At 43.0% G+C, this 13,976-nt stretch overlaps 1 protein-coding gene and 1 long non-coding RNA gene across 4 annotated transcripts in view; one reads left to right on the plus strand and one right to left on the minus strand.

Moving 5' to 3' along the window:
• PLCB1 (phospholipase C beta 1) overlaps nt 1–13,976 on the plus strand; it is a 331,414-nt gene that overhangs the window by 276,070 nt on the left and 41,368 nt on the right. The gene's annotated exons all lie outside the window — the stretch shown is intronic.
• Nucleotides 12,017–13,976, minus strand: part of LOC107201339 — a 78,520-nt gene continuing 76,560 nt past the window's right edge. For both annotated transcript variants that reach the window (XR_004496631.1, XR_004496630.1), the window contains exon 3: nt 12,017–12,162. This is a non-coding gene — a long non-coding RNA (uncharacterized LOC107201339). The remainder of the gene's footprint in view (nt 12,163–13,976) is intronic.

Below are 13,976 nucleotides of genomic sequence, written 5' to 3' on the forward strand. Positions count from 1 at the left end.
GGTACTCTATTATTCTGTTTCGCTGTGTCCTTCCTTCTTTTTAGTTTATTTTTTATTTTAATTTATTGATGTAGCTTAAAGCACTGGAAAATTTGTCACTGAGGACTTGAGCTGAATTTTGAAAGGTGCTGTGCCAGCCATGTTTGACTCTTTCATCAGTTCTGTCACTGCCCAGTGTTAGGGCACAGAGCAGCTCCAGATTCCCATCTCCTCCTGCCTCTGGCTGCTCCTCACCCTGCCCTGTCCATCCCTCCTCGCAGGGATGTGCTCACAGGGCCTGGCTCTAGGGCCTTTTCCCTTTCCCACACACTGCAACGGGCACTGTGCTGAATTTATGATGGTATGTGCCTCCTGCTTGCATGAGAGGGTTTAGGGAAAACATAATTACTCATTTTATTAAGTCTCTCTTTATGTTTTGCTCCGTGTCCATATTTCATACCCATATTTGCCTCCTCAGTGACGGGGTGGATGATATAAAATAGATCAAATGATTTCCCAGCTGAGCAGGGCTGATGTGTTTTCTGCAGGCAGCAGCCTTTCTGGGGGCTGCTTTTTCAACAACCCAGGCTCTCCTGCTTCAAACACCCACTGAAATTTATGCTGGCTGTGTTAAAAGACTTTTCTGGCAGCATCAACTCGGCCCCAAACAAAGAGTTTAATATATTAAGAGGGAAAGAATTTTCAGTATTCTCACCAATAATTCCACTGGAGACAGATCTGCTGTCATCCATCACTGCCTTTTGGTTATTTATTAGTGCCTCACAGTTTGTTGTGTTCTGACTTTGCTCAGAGCTCTTTCCCAGCCAGGAGGATATCGTGTCACCGAGTGCTGCCAACATACTGCCACAACCTCTCACATTTTCTTGGCTTTTCTCAAAGTATGAGTTTGCAGCTTCCTCTCCTGTGCTGTGGGTAGGGCAGCAGGAGAAAATTTGCCTTTGAGTGCTGTCGTTTTAGGTAACAGGTTTTAGAAACTGCACAAACTGGATGCAGAATAGTTCCCTGTCCTGGAGGTTTCATTTTGTTTAAAATACCACATGGTTAGCTGAAAGTACTTAACTCAGGACTGATTTACACCCCTAAGCTCTGCCTCTCCCCTCATATATATCATTTCTTTCTAGTGTTTGGATGTGAGACTGTTTTGCAGCTTTCATTTGCAGGGCTATTGTATAAGAAAAAGCTTTTTTGCTGCTATGAGATTTGGAGACTTCCTGAACTGGTACTTTTAGGCAAAAGGCTGAAAACAGTTTCTTGTGGTTCTGCAGGGATCAGGGCAGGCATTGGCTTTAGTGAGCCCAAAAGGTGGTTGTGTGTCTGTGTGGGTGATGACAATATCTTTGTGATGCTACAGAAACTGAATGTTCCAATCAGATCTGTGTGAGTGGAGCAGGCCAGCTGCTCCCACAGACATGTTTGGGAAAGGAGACTGTCACCTGTTAAGAAGTCAAATGCTGACTTGCCTCTGGGTAAAAGCTCCTTAACTTGCCATTTTAGTGAAATTATATGGGAAACAAAGTTGATTCCCTCCTGTTGGTTTTTCCTAACAGAATCATTACCAAGCAAGGCCATATTGTATTTTCTTTTCTCTCACTCCTTGTTTTTCCTTGCATTATCTACTGGCAGCTCTATTATCAGCAACAACTTGTATTTTCTTTCTCTCCCATCCTACTGCTTTGTCTGCTCCTCTTAGTCACTGATAGACATTCAGCTTGTCCTGTCCTTATCTTCTTCCCCCTGGGCATCTCTCCTGCCTGCTGTGGAGGCTGCTGCAGCCAGCCAGCTCTGTGCACTGCATTATGTCAGAGCAGGCTGTGATTTTGGATCCTGCACTCCAGCACGTCTGGCACACAACATCTGAGCACAGAGAGCATCCAGGCTGGGCATGGCCACGGCGTCTCAATCGCTTTGTCCTTGACAGCTTGTGCATCAAATTAAACACAAATCAAGTGCATTTCCTTCCCCCTGCACCCTTGCCTCCAATTCCGTTGTAATTACAAAAATCAATACACGTGAGACATGACAAGGAATTAATTATTTTTCTGAGAATCGACTCAGTTACAGTAAATAGACCCAAGCCTTCTCTAATTGGAATCAATGAGAATTTTGTTACTCACGCTTGTGGGTCAGAGCTACACTTAGATCTCAGTGTAATACTGACACTCCTGTGCTCTTGCCCTCAGCTCCTGCTCTCAGCTGAGTTGTCAGGATTTTTTTGGCTCCAGTGGACCATGTTCTTACAGCCCCAGCTGTCAAGGAAGGTGTAACTCATGTGGTTCCTCAGTTTGCAGCCCACGTTTTTGCCCACAGCTGCTCTGCTCTGCACACCCCCAAAGGCCTGCCACATCCCTCTGGGCTCCTGGAGGGATGTGGAAAATGGAACAATTCAGGGTGGGGCTTTGTGGGAAAAGATCCAACACATCTACAGAGGCACCAGCAGCTGGGCAGACTTTATTCTAGGTATTGCACCTCTGTGGTTTTTCAAGTGAATGAAGAGAATATACAGCCTTAAGGTATGAAATTCCTTTTTCTCCTCAAAAAGTGTAATGAAAACAATTTTTAAAAATCATAAATCTTTTCTTGATAATGGAAAATACAAGCACCTGATGCATCACTTTCCTACATTTATTATCTCCCAATTTGACATGTGTTATTAATTGCACCCTGTGGGAGTTGACACTTCCACATCCAATCAAAAATTAACACTAACAGTGTACCTGAAAAATTCATGTAGGCACAGAATGACACATATTCAAGTTGCAGAGCAAAATGAACAAGATGCTGATTTTTGACAGCAGTAGAGCCTCTTGTAACTCCAGGGCTGCAGCTTTGGTGAAACTCTGAGACAATCACCTGGTGCAGGTGATGTTGTTGAGGTAAATGGAGCTGTTCCCTGCAGGAGAGTCAAACAGCAAATGTGTCCTGCAGCACCTCTAGAAGATATTTCAGCACTTCTAGAAGATATTTCAGCTGCCCTCAGAGCCACTCTCTGCCCATCTGGAAGGGAGCAGCCCTTAGGAACTTTGATGAGTATTCCAGTGTCGCTTCAGCTCCCTGTTAACTCACAGCAACAATGCTCTGTCCACCACAATCCTCTTATCCTTGACACCTCTGCAGGAAGCCAAGCTGTCTTTTGGGCAAGCTGCACTTAATTCAAACACTTCCAGATGCATTCCAGTTCAACCACAGGCAACTCTTCAAGAATTTTGGGGAAGGAGTTTGGAGGAAAAGGTTATTTCAGTTTATTGGGATTCATGGGACTTGCCTGCATTTCGATTGGACAGGGGAAAGTTGTCCTCCCAAAAAAATTAGTGTTCAGTCATGGCAAAAAAACCCATAAAAATTATCTGATAGCCTGTGTAATATTTGAAAAGTTCTTCTTTTATTTTCCCCTTCTTTAGGTAAAAATGTCTTTTGTTAGTTCATTCAGCTTTAACATTTCCAAAGTTTAAAAAGAAATCTGTCTTCCATCTGTGGCTGCTAAACTAAAATGACTTACAGCATTTCTGCCAAAAAAGCAGAGAATTAAGAGGATTGAAATAATTTACTGTTTGTTTCTCTGTTCAGCTCTGGGTTTTGGTGCTTGTGTATTCATCAGAGGGGAATAATAAAATGTTTGTCTACCTCATTAAGTAGGCAATGGCAGAGAAATGAATGGAATTTTCATAGCTTCAGTGACCAAGAAATATTTAAAAGGAATATATAAAACAACAACAACAACAAAACAGAATACAGAGTGAGAATTACAAATCTTCCTGTGACTTGATCTGGCATCTTCCCACTTCTGGATCAGAGTTTGTGTGTAAATTTTGGGGTGTGGTATCTGTGTCCCTTTCCCTGCAGGATCTTGGCTCTTTGCTCAGCACCTCTCAGCATCCAGCCCCAAGTGACAGTCAGCTCAAACTTTGAACAGCCAATGCCCTGGTGGGATTTAAATCTTGTATTGGTGCAGTTGTTAAGCTGTCCCCAGTTGCAGAGTATTATTTGGGGGAAAAAAATTAGGGTGGTCCCTTTTTTTCTGTTTCTTCCAATGGAATAAATACTGCAGAATGCACTTTCAGCCTGTAAAATGAGTAGTAAATAATTTCACTTAAGTCATTAAAAATAAATAGGCTGACCTTTATCCTATGCCAATTTTATACCAGTAAAACTTCCTTAAGTTCTCCGAAATAACTGACACATCACAAGCCTGAGATCAAAAAATTCAGTCCAATAATAGGATGCTCAAAGGATTATTTTCAATTTGGGCCTTGTTTTTTGGCATTCTTCTTCACAAATCCGCATTTGAAAATGGTTGTTTATATTTTTCCAGCACAATAAACATTGCAGTGTGAGAAATGTGTATCAGATCACAAAAGATACATCTAACAACTTGAGGTGATATTTATTGTGTTAATTGAATGTCTTCAGCATAACTCTTACACGTACGTGTTCTTGGAAACATGAACTTTTAAATCAACAGCATCACATTTCCAGTGTGAATAGACAAAATTCTTTTTGATTTTTTTGTATTGAATTCTGATATAATTTTCTTTTAAATAAAAATATCACAAGCTCTTTGTAGGAAGAATGTAAATGTAAAGAAATGCTTTGATGAATGGGACACATGGAAGAATATGATAAATTTTAATTGGGGTTTATTGATAGAGGGAGATATTTTTCACACATGGGTCATTCTACTATAAGTCAGAGAAAATCTTGGGTTTGCTCTGGAGCTGCAATAAAAGGGGAAATAAATTACTTAAAAGGGCAAACTTGCTTCAGTTTTGCAGTAGTGTAAATCAGAAGGAACATTATCAAGTTACCAATGTCGCTGGTGATTTAAAGATATTAGTGAGGTCCATAATGGAGGGCATGTGGCAGCCAGACCTGATTTGTGAAGGTTACTGAGATCTTCCTGGATAACATGCTAATAAATTAGAACTGCGAGGGTGGTGGTGCTGTTTTTTCTTAAGAATAGTGATTTTTAGAATCCAGCTACTCTCTGTGGACAAAGGAGCTTGCAGAAAATGATTTTTTTAAAAAGGCACAATTGTTTGAGAGAGAATTCTTCCTGCAAAAAAAGAACTTCACCGATTCAGGCTTTTTTCTAATTTGCAAAGTGAATCTATTCTGTGTTCTACCTGTCTCAGGTAAGCACATTTCTCATCAGCCCACTCTGATGAGTTGATTAATTGACCTTCCTGATGCAAAAACAGATGAAATCCAAAGCGGAGCTGGGACTGTCCTGCATTCCCAGCTGTTCCCCACCCGTGTCCAGCTTTGTGTGACAGAGCCAGCACTGAGAGAGGTCCCTGCTGCTCAGGAGCTCCAGGTGGCAGAGGGAAAGCAGAGGGAACTCCCCATGTCCCCAGGTTTGCTGCTCTCAGCAGAAGGTGCAGCTGCACTGGGACAGTCCCACCTTGGGGCAGTGCAGGGCTGAGAGGATGGTTTGGGTTGGAAGAGGCCTTGAACCACCTCATGCCAGCCCTGCCATGGGCTGGGACACCTCCCACCGGGCCAGGTGCTGGAATCCAGCCTGGAATCCAGCTTTGCATCCAGCTCCAGCTGTGGCAGCACAATCAGTGTGTCCTCCCTGCTCCTCGCTCCCCCTGTTGGCTTCTGCACATCCTGGAGGTGCTGGATGGCAGCACAGATGAGCCCAACTGTGTGTGACTAATGAGCAATAAAGGGGTCGTTATTTACCATTATGCAGATAAAAAATGTGTGTTCCCAGCTCATGGCAGCCTAGGGCTGTGAGAATCCATCAATCTCAGGGAACAGACCCAGTTTCCTTGGAGCTGAGGGAACCACCAGCAACCAGAACAACCCCATGTGCAAACAAACCCACTTGTTAAAACAAGGGAGTTGCTTCATTTGTAGGGGAACAGATTTTACAATACTGCACTGCTCCTCTAATTCTTCATTTGAGTCAGAAAGCAGATCAGGTAAAGAGAGAAAAGTGAAGTAATTAACTGCTATTCAAATGATCAGCTGTGTAGTAAAGTATAAAAACCAGAAAGTATAAAGTACCTTTTTTTTTCCCCTTTGTAACGTAGAATCACAGAATAATTTGGGTTGGAAGGGACCCTAAAGACCATCCAGTTCCAACCCCCTGCCATTGGCAGGGGCACCTCCCACTGTCCCAGGTTGCTCACAGCTCCATCCAACCTGGTCCTGAAGTCTTCCAAGGATGGGGCAGCCACAGCTTTTCTGGACAAATTCAATTTCCATAAGCAGACCTAAGTTCTAATTTTAACATTTGTGAATAGCTGATGCCTCTGGAAACAAGTGAGCTTCCTATGCAGAGAAGAGTGCAGTGTGTCTCTCCATAGACTGAAGATGGAGCTGGGGAAAGGGTGTGAAAAATCAATATATAGCTTCTTTCTGCAAAGTTGGGTTCAGGATGATGACATTCTAGAGAGAGCATGTTTTCTCTGCAGAAGATGCTGCTCTAGGTACTGTAGGTGGTTAAGGATGACAATGCCACCCTGGAATGAGCAGTGGAGCACTGAAAGGCTCCTTACCTGTTCTCTGTGGCCTCTCAAACACTTCCCCCTGCACTGTCCCCCTCTCTTCCCATCCCCAGAGCTCCTTTGTTGGGGTTAGGGCTGAATGCCAGCTGTCACTCAGTCCCTGCACCCCTGTCACCCCCTCCTGCACTCCCTGTGGTTCCACATTTATTGCTTTCCACAGCAAGAAATTCCCAGAGTGGGGACAGGTGGCCAGGCAGAGCTGCCTGTGAGAGAGCAGAGAGCACAGAGAGAGCACAGAGAGAGCACAGAGCTAACTGGTGTGTTAGCATTGTGGTCTCTGAGGAGAAAACAACCAAAAATGATGCTAAAAAATTTAAGAAGCCAGGGACTGCAAACATTTTGTGTCAGGATGTTTAGCTTAGACTGTGCAATATTTAAACCTGCCCAGAGAGGTCTGTGCTGTGGAAATATTTGTGATTCTGCAAAGGCAAGTGCTTTGCATGCTAAATCTCAGGGAGCAACAGGGCACCACAAGCTGTTGACTGCCCTTCCCCTCTTCATGAGCTAGGTTGGCACTCCAGGAAAATCCATGATAAAGCACAGGCTGAATTATGCATGGGGTGTGCATAGATAGAGTGTTTGGGATGCATGGCAGCACCCAGAGACATTGCACAGTGCACACACAGCACCGTGTACACGCTCATCGCTCTCAGACCGAGCCAGAAACACCACAGAGGCACCACCAAACACTCCTGTACAGCTGTGCTCATCATTGCAGCAACAGCAGCAACACATTTCTTAATTATCAGAGCCTCAGTGCAACATGACAAATGACACGAGATTCGGTTTGACACAGCTAATGGAAAAGTGTTGAAAGAAATATTAATGTTTAGTATGTGAACTCATTAGAGAGATGCTTTAAAATGCATTAAATGGGGGGAAAAATGTGTTCTTTAATGAAGAGAGAAATAAAATCAGTGGTCTGCAAAGCTTGTAGTGTACGAATGGCTTTGTGTATGCAAGTCATTTATCAGGAGAGTGACAATGTTTTTGTGCAGAATCACCCTGCAAAGCAGAGGCACTGATGGAAATAATGCTCGGTGTCTGCACAGGAGGGACTGCTGCAAGTTGCTTTAACTGTACAGTCATGGCAAGGTGGGTGATGGGTTCATCTTACACTGAGACCTTTTAGGATGATAAATATGCTGCTAGAAAGGGTAACAGAAATAATAAAGACAGTGTTAGACTTTCAAAAGTATACCTGATTTAAAGAGTGTATTAAAAATCATGTATAGCCTATTTCGGGGAAGGATTTTTCTTTCTAGAAACAACAAAAATAAGAAGGAAATGCTGGTTTTTTGTGAGGCAGTCTCTTCCCCAGGAGGTTAAGAGTACTGAGCTTGGTAAGAGAAGAAAACCCTGCACATCCAAAAGGGAGAGAAAGTGGCAGGGAAACATTTCAGCCCTGTTTCCACATTGTTTCCCGTGCTGCGTGGGTGAGCTTTCAAGGGTCTGGCAGCCCTCTGGAGTCAGTAGCAGAATAGCTGGGAAAGATGTTCCCTGGAAGGATTACTTTTCATTAAATTTCTCCTGTGACTCACTTGCAACAAATCAGCATTTTCTAACAGAGGAGTTCCACAGGGTTGCTGCAGTTGCATAATCCAGGAGCTGTGGGTGATGATGACAGTCCATAGGTTGGACTGGAGTGACTCAGTAAATTCCCATTATTCAGCCCCTGTTTGGAAGGAGGTTTTGCCAAGAGAATGTGGAGTGTGACTAAGCACCTAAACTGCAGTTCTGTAGCTGCAAATGATCTCTTTTGTGGAGACCCAGAGAGCTGCAAGCTTTGTGTGGAATAAATGGATGTGCCTGGGAAGGGGAGGATTAATCCAGACGTGGTTTGATACAGAGCCTGGCTCTAGGGTGGTCAAGGCAAAATTTAAAGTTTTTACATTGTCTTTTAACATTGTGACAAAATCTTCTGAGTTTGTGGAGTCATTAGGGTGGTGAAAGTTCATGAATTTTGTTCTTCTTGCCTTCCTCCTTAAAAGAAATGAAAGAAAAAGCAGTTTTGATGTTCATGTGATAGAAGAATCCTTCTTTTTAAGCCTGTTGAGTATAGGACAGAAAATCTCAGCCTTGGTTCATTCAATGAACTTTACAGCTCTCCAGACTGGCCTCAGGTTTAGAGAAATAAAGTTGTTCTCTGAAGAAGGTTGTCAGGCTTAATATTACCCTGCTGACAATGGAAGGAAGTCTCTCAGCCTTTTTTATTTCTCATTTTTTCTATCTCCCCACTTTCCCCCATTTCACCTGCTCCCTACTTGTCCCTCTCCACCTTGCATCAAGCTTCTTTTCACAGTAGGTGGTTTCTTTCTCATCCTCTTTCTACAGACCTTATTTACCTACACCTCTCATACTCCTTCCTCTTTGCCATCACTTGCTGCTATTAAATTTCAAGGAGTATCTCCAAGTAGCTGTGGGAACGGTGTCTCTCTCAGATGAAACAGCGTTTGAAGGAGCAGCCTGAAGGGGAGAGGTGTTAAAGAGCTGCCATGACGTGGTCTGCATATTTGTGAGCTTGACTGGCAATGTGGGGCTCGTTCTGAAAGCTTCCATCAGATAAAAGAGATGATGCACAGGTTACAGAGATGGATGGAAAATGCTCCAGGTGTGGAAGAGCTGCAGTTGCAGAGACAGGGAGCTGCCTAATGCAGATCAGCCCATTTCAGAGTGCCTGGGTCACTTTCTCACTGCACAGGAGATGACTGAGTCTCCTTAGGCAGAGCCCAGGCTGAGCATCCTGGGCACAGAAGCATTGGGAAAAGGCTCCCCACTGCTGTGCTTTGGTTTTGAGAGGGCCAAACACACACAGAGCTTAGAGATTAAAGATTGAATTTCATTGAATACCAAACTTTTTAGCTTATATTTTCAGCATGCCTAAATCTAAACGTATTTATACCAAAACCCTTCACTGTATATTCCCCTTTCAGACCTGATCAGCCATTCACACAGTTCTATTCATTGTCAAAGACATTCTCCAGTAATATTCTACATTTCCTTTGATTTCTTTCACATTTCTTAAAGCCAGGTGACTGCTGACAAGCAATTACATGCCAGTTTTAGTGTAACAAACATCCTTGATTTATACATCAAGGAAGCCCAGACCTCACTTGGCAACAGAAACAGCCCTCAATTAGGATGAGATAAAATGAGGAAAGCTGATTTCTGTGTTACCATAACATCACCCACTTCCTTATTCTCTTGCAAAATGTGCTCTGCAAATTCACATTATAGAGCAGACAAAATGTATGTAGGAATGTGCAGATACCCTAAAGCACAGCACAACAGCAGTGTTTTAGTGCATCTGATAGCCAGTTACACTGAGAATTACATCTTCAAAGGTGCTGAACAGGCCCACAGGTTAGTGATCCAAGACACTGGTCCCCACAGGGCAGATAAAATTGTCTTCTGACATCTGCAGACTCATAAATGGAGCATTACTTAGGAGCCAAGCTGTTACCTGTAACCTCACTAACCTGGCCTGCATAAATTTTAATCACAGTATATGGAAATGGAGTAGATGTAATCCATTTGTTTATACTGATGAATAAATGTGGTTTTCTATATGTAATAGTAAATATTGGGCTATGTGTGCATATGCACACATGCTCACTAGCTATATTAAGAACGTGCATATGCCATAATTTTACAGATTTAGTTTGATATGTACATTTTGGATGCATCTGTTAAACTACAGTTATTCACAGCCTTACAGGATGGAAATATCAGGATCATAAAATTCTGTGAGTGATTTTCAAACTGGCATGATCACCATGTTAATTGCAGTGTGATTCAAGCCTTTTTTCTTTTTTTTTTACTTTATTTCTTTTTTTCCCCCTGTCTTGTAAAATTGCCTGCTTAATATTCTGGTTTCCTTCTGGAAAGACAATAAATGGGGAAAAATTTTGCTTGCCCATTGGGAGCCTTCCTTGGCTGTGAACACAGAAAAATGGCACAAGGAAAGGGACCTCAGGCAATTGATGGAATCAGAGGTTTGGTGAAGAGAAGGCAGCACAGAACACTGACCACACTTCACAGCTCAGGAAGGGCTGTGCTGGAGCATGTCTGGGGTAGCAGCTGATCCAGGATTCACAGACTCATCTCCTTCCTTTCACCCTGTAAAAAACACAGAGTATCTGTCCCAACCTTCCAGCTCCAGTAACATGAATTACCATCATCCCTGCTTATCTCTTATGAAACTGCCCTAATGCTCTTTGAATTGTATTAGGGATTTGTTAGTTAAGCACATGGGAGATTTTGAGGTGTTCAGATAATAAAGGGTATATAAATGCAAATTAGACTGTAAATATAGGAGGAAGTCATCGAGGGTTTCACTGAGAATTATCTGCTAGATAAATCCTCTTCTCAGCCAACTGCAGTGGCTCTTCCCTCCTAGGAGAGGCTCTTTGCAGTGCTTCACAGGTACCCTATTCTCAGAAAGAGCCCAAACAGATTTATCTCCTCAGCCCAAAGATTAACACATCCTCAGCAGTGACAGATTGCCAAACAGAGAGATGGATTGGCAGGGGAGAAGACAAGTGAAGCATCAAAATGTCATCCTGCATTCATTATGTCTGTGGCTTCCCAATTAATGCACAGAATCTCTCCTCTTAATGGAATCCTTACCTCTAGAGCTGCATAAACCATTCTGCCTAGCACTGTTTCTTTTTTCCCTCCTGTTCATTGTGAAAACCTAATTTGATGGCTTGAAAACAAATGTTCCCTTTCTCCCCATCACTTTCCTCTTCCATTTTTCTAATTGGAAATGACATTTTTAATTTGCCTTCATGTTTATTATTCCAGCATTCCTCCTTCCTGGGATTATCTAGATGCCTTTGCTGCCCCACCTGGTGTAGGGGATAGGGAAAGCTCCATCACTGGGAGCTTGTATCAGAGTTGAGATTAACTGTGAGAGTTTCACAGGTCCACACTCTTTGTTGTGTTGATGCATTTTCTGTTCCTGCACTGAGTTTTCTGCTGTATTCTGGTATATCCTGGTAGACAATTCCTGCTCCTGCAGACAAGATGAACTGACTCTTTATTGCCTTAACTGAGTAATTACTCTGTACCCACCATCCCTTGCTCAGCTGTAGAGATGTGTAAGTACATTTATGGACTGATCAACACCCTCCAGGGATTTGAACTCCTGGGTTTTCCTTTGATTTTTATCTTTTGCTGAAGGGCATCATCCCAACATTTTTATCTTCTTTACACATGGAGTACAAGAGCTTTGAAATGATCACCTTGACTGTAATGCTGCTGTGTCAGTGCTCCCCCAGTCACCCTTCCCTCACCCATTTCAATCAGATTTGCTCGCTGTTTGTTGTATCATGAAACAATAATGTGACTTTCTAGCTCAGAAAAGATGTCACATTTAGAGCTGGTAACTCTAAATGCCCTGAACTAGGACAATAACATATTGTGAGAAAATACATTTTGTATTGGCTCGTCGAGTTCATTGTCTGCCTCGATTGCAGATGATGTTACTCACTATGCAGAGAGCACTCAGGAATGTCCTTTGTGTCCTGACTTGCTGATTGTTTTCCACCAAAAGCTGTGTTCTCCAATAAGTTTTGTGGTGGCTTTTCAGGTCAAGGCTTCTGTTTCTCCCTCTGAGAGCTGGGCAGTTATTGTCTGGTGCACAGGCCTGTGACAAGATGCAATATTAATTACACAGTGGGGAAAATCAGAAGTGTATTATTCATGTCACAGGAAGAGTCACAGCTTGGCCTATGTTTTATATGAAAAGCTGCCTTAAGAGCAGTAACTGATCTCACTCCATCTTTTGCCTTGCTAGATTTCCATTTTCCTGAGCAGGAATTTGGATAAGATGATCTCTACTATCCCATACTGTGCAACACACTTGTAGTATGTGAACCACAAATTACTCATACTTAATAAGGGTTTTCCAGTCTCCCTCTCAGCAGACACAGGATTCCACAATGTTGCACAGCTGGCCCTCTCAGTCCTATTTGCAGATTTTGTTGCTCTTCCTGTCACTCACACTCAAGTCCTTCATCCACAAAGCAGAATTTTCCTGAGTGCCTGTGCAGCCCTGGCTTGTTAGCTACCATGAGTGTGGCTTGTGAGACACCAGCTCTCAGGGGAGCCTTTCCCCAGCATCCTGTCAGCTTCCCATCCCGGCTCAGGAGGAAACGGAGCGACATCCGGCAGCAGTTACACATCATGCATTCCTTACTCATTCCACAGAACAGCTTTGAGAAATGTTTTAAACACTGCACCTTCTGTTTCAGTGATGGGGATCTTTAATAGGCAAGTAGATACAGAATTTTGGGGTGTGTCTCCTAAGCTTGTTAATTGGTAAAGAAAAAAAATTTTAACCCATCTTTTAAGTGCCTCTTTTAGCTGCCTCTTAATCAATTTATAACCTGAAACTGAATTGTGTCTCCCCTCTTTCTTTTTTACCCTGTGTGTTGTACTTCACACCGAATTCACCCCAAAATGTTGCTCTTGACCTCCCTGTGACTCCTTAATTCCACTGAAATTGCTTACTTGTTATTGTTGGGTTTCAGTTTCTGTTATCCACCCATAAAAATTTAGGATTCAGTTCCCTGGGAGTGAGATTGGGGGATTATTTCTGTGGAGTTATGCTCAGTAATGGCACTGATCCCTGCACTTCGTTGCACATTGCAATATTAATATTTGGGATCAGCTTGTGGCCTGAATAGAAAGCAGCCCTTTTTGGCAGCTCACCACTGAGACAGAATGTGATGGTTTCCCTCTCTCCTTTACCTGCTCTGCAGACATTTCTTTTCCAATGCATTTTCCTGAAGGATTTTCTGTCCCTGGCTACCTCGGGACACTCAGTCAGAGGCACCAGACAGCCCCGGAGCCTCAGCAAAGCTGCTGTGCCTCGTTCACAGAGCTCAGAGCAGCCTGAGCTTTCCCTGGATCTCAGCCCATCAGATGAAGCAGTTTCTCTTCTGAGCTGCCAGGACTCAGGCTTTCCCAGTTTCCATTTTTTCCTTGTCCTTCCCCAATTTGTACTTTTTCACTGCCAAGCTCTCTTGGCAGCTCGAGGTGAAGTGCTGTTGAAGCACTTTCTGTTGTTACAGGCCCCGTGGAGCGGTTTGCTTTTGCCTCTGTCACAATTTAACAGCAGAGAAGTTTCAATCATTTTCAGGGTGTTCTTGACCCCTGCAGCTGGTGCTTCCTCCTGTGCAGGGACAGGATCCACAGGGATTTCTCAAATAACAGAGACAGGGAGGTGCCCACAGGACGAGCAATGTCAATGATGAAAAGCTGCCAGAACAAGGAGACTGTGGATAAACTGCTCATAAATGGCAACAAGTTCTCCTGGCTCTTCTATTTCTGCATAGAATATTTCATGGGGGGGATTGTTATTTTTTTAATTATTATTAATATTTAGAGATGGAAGTTTTCATTATTATGAATCACTGATTAAGTGCAATAACTTTTCAGCTTTTTAATATACTGAAC

This window comes from Parus major, chromosome 3 (assembly GCF_001522545.3).
Source record: "Parus major isolate Abel chromosome 3, Parus_major1.1, whole genome shotgun sequence".
NCBI lineage: Eukaryota > Metazoa > Chordata > Aves > Passeriformes > Paridae > Parus > Parus major.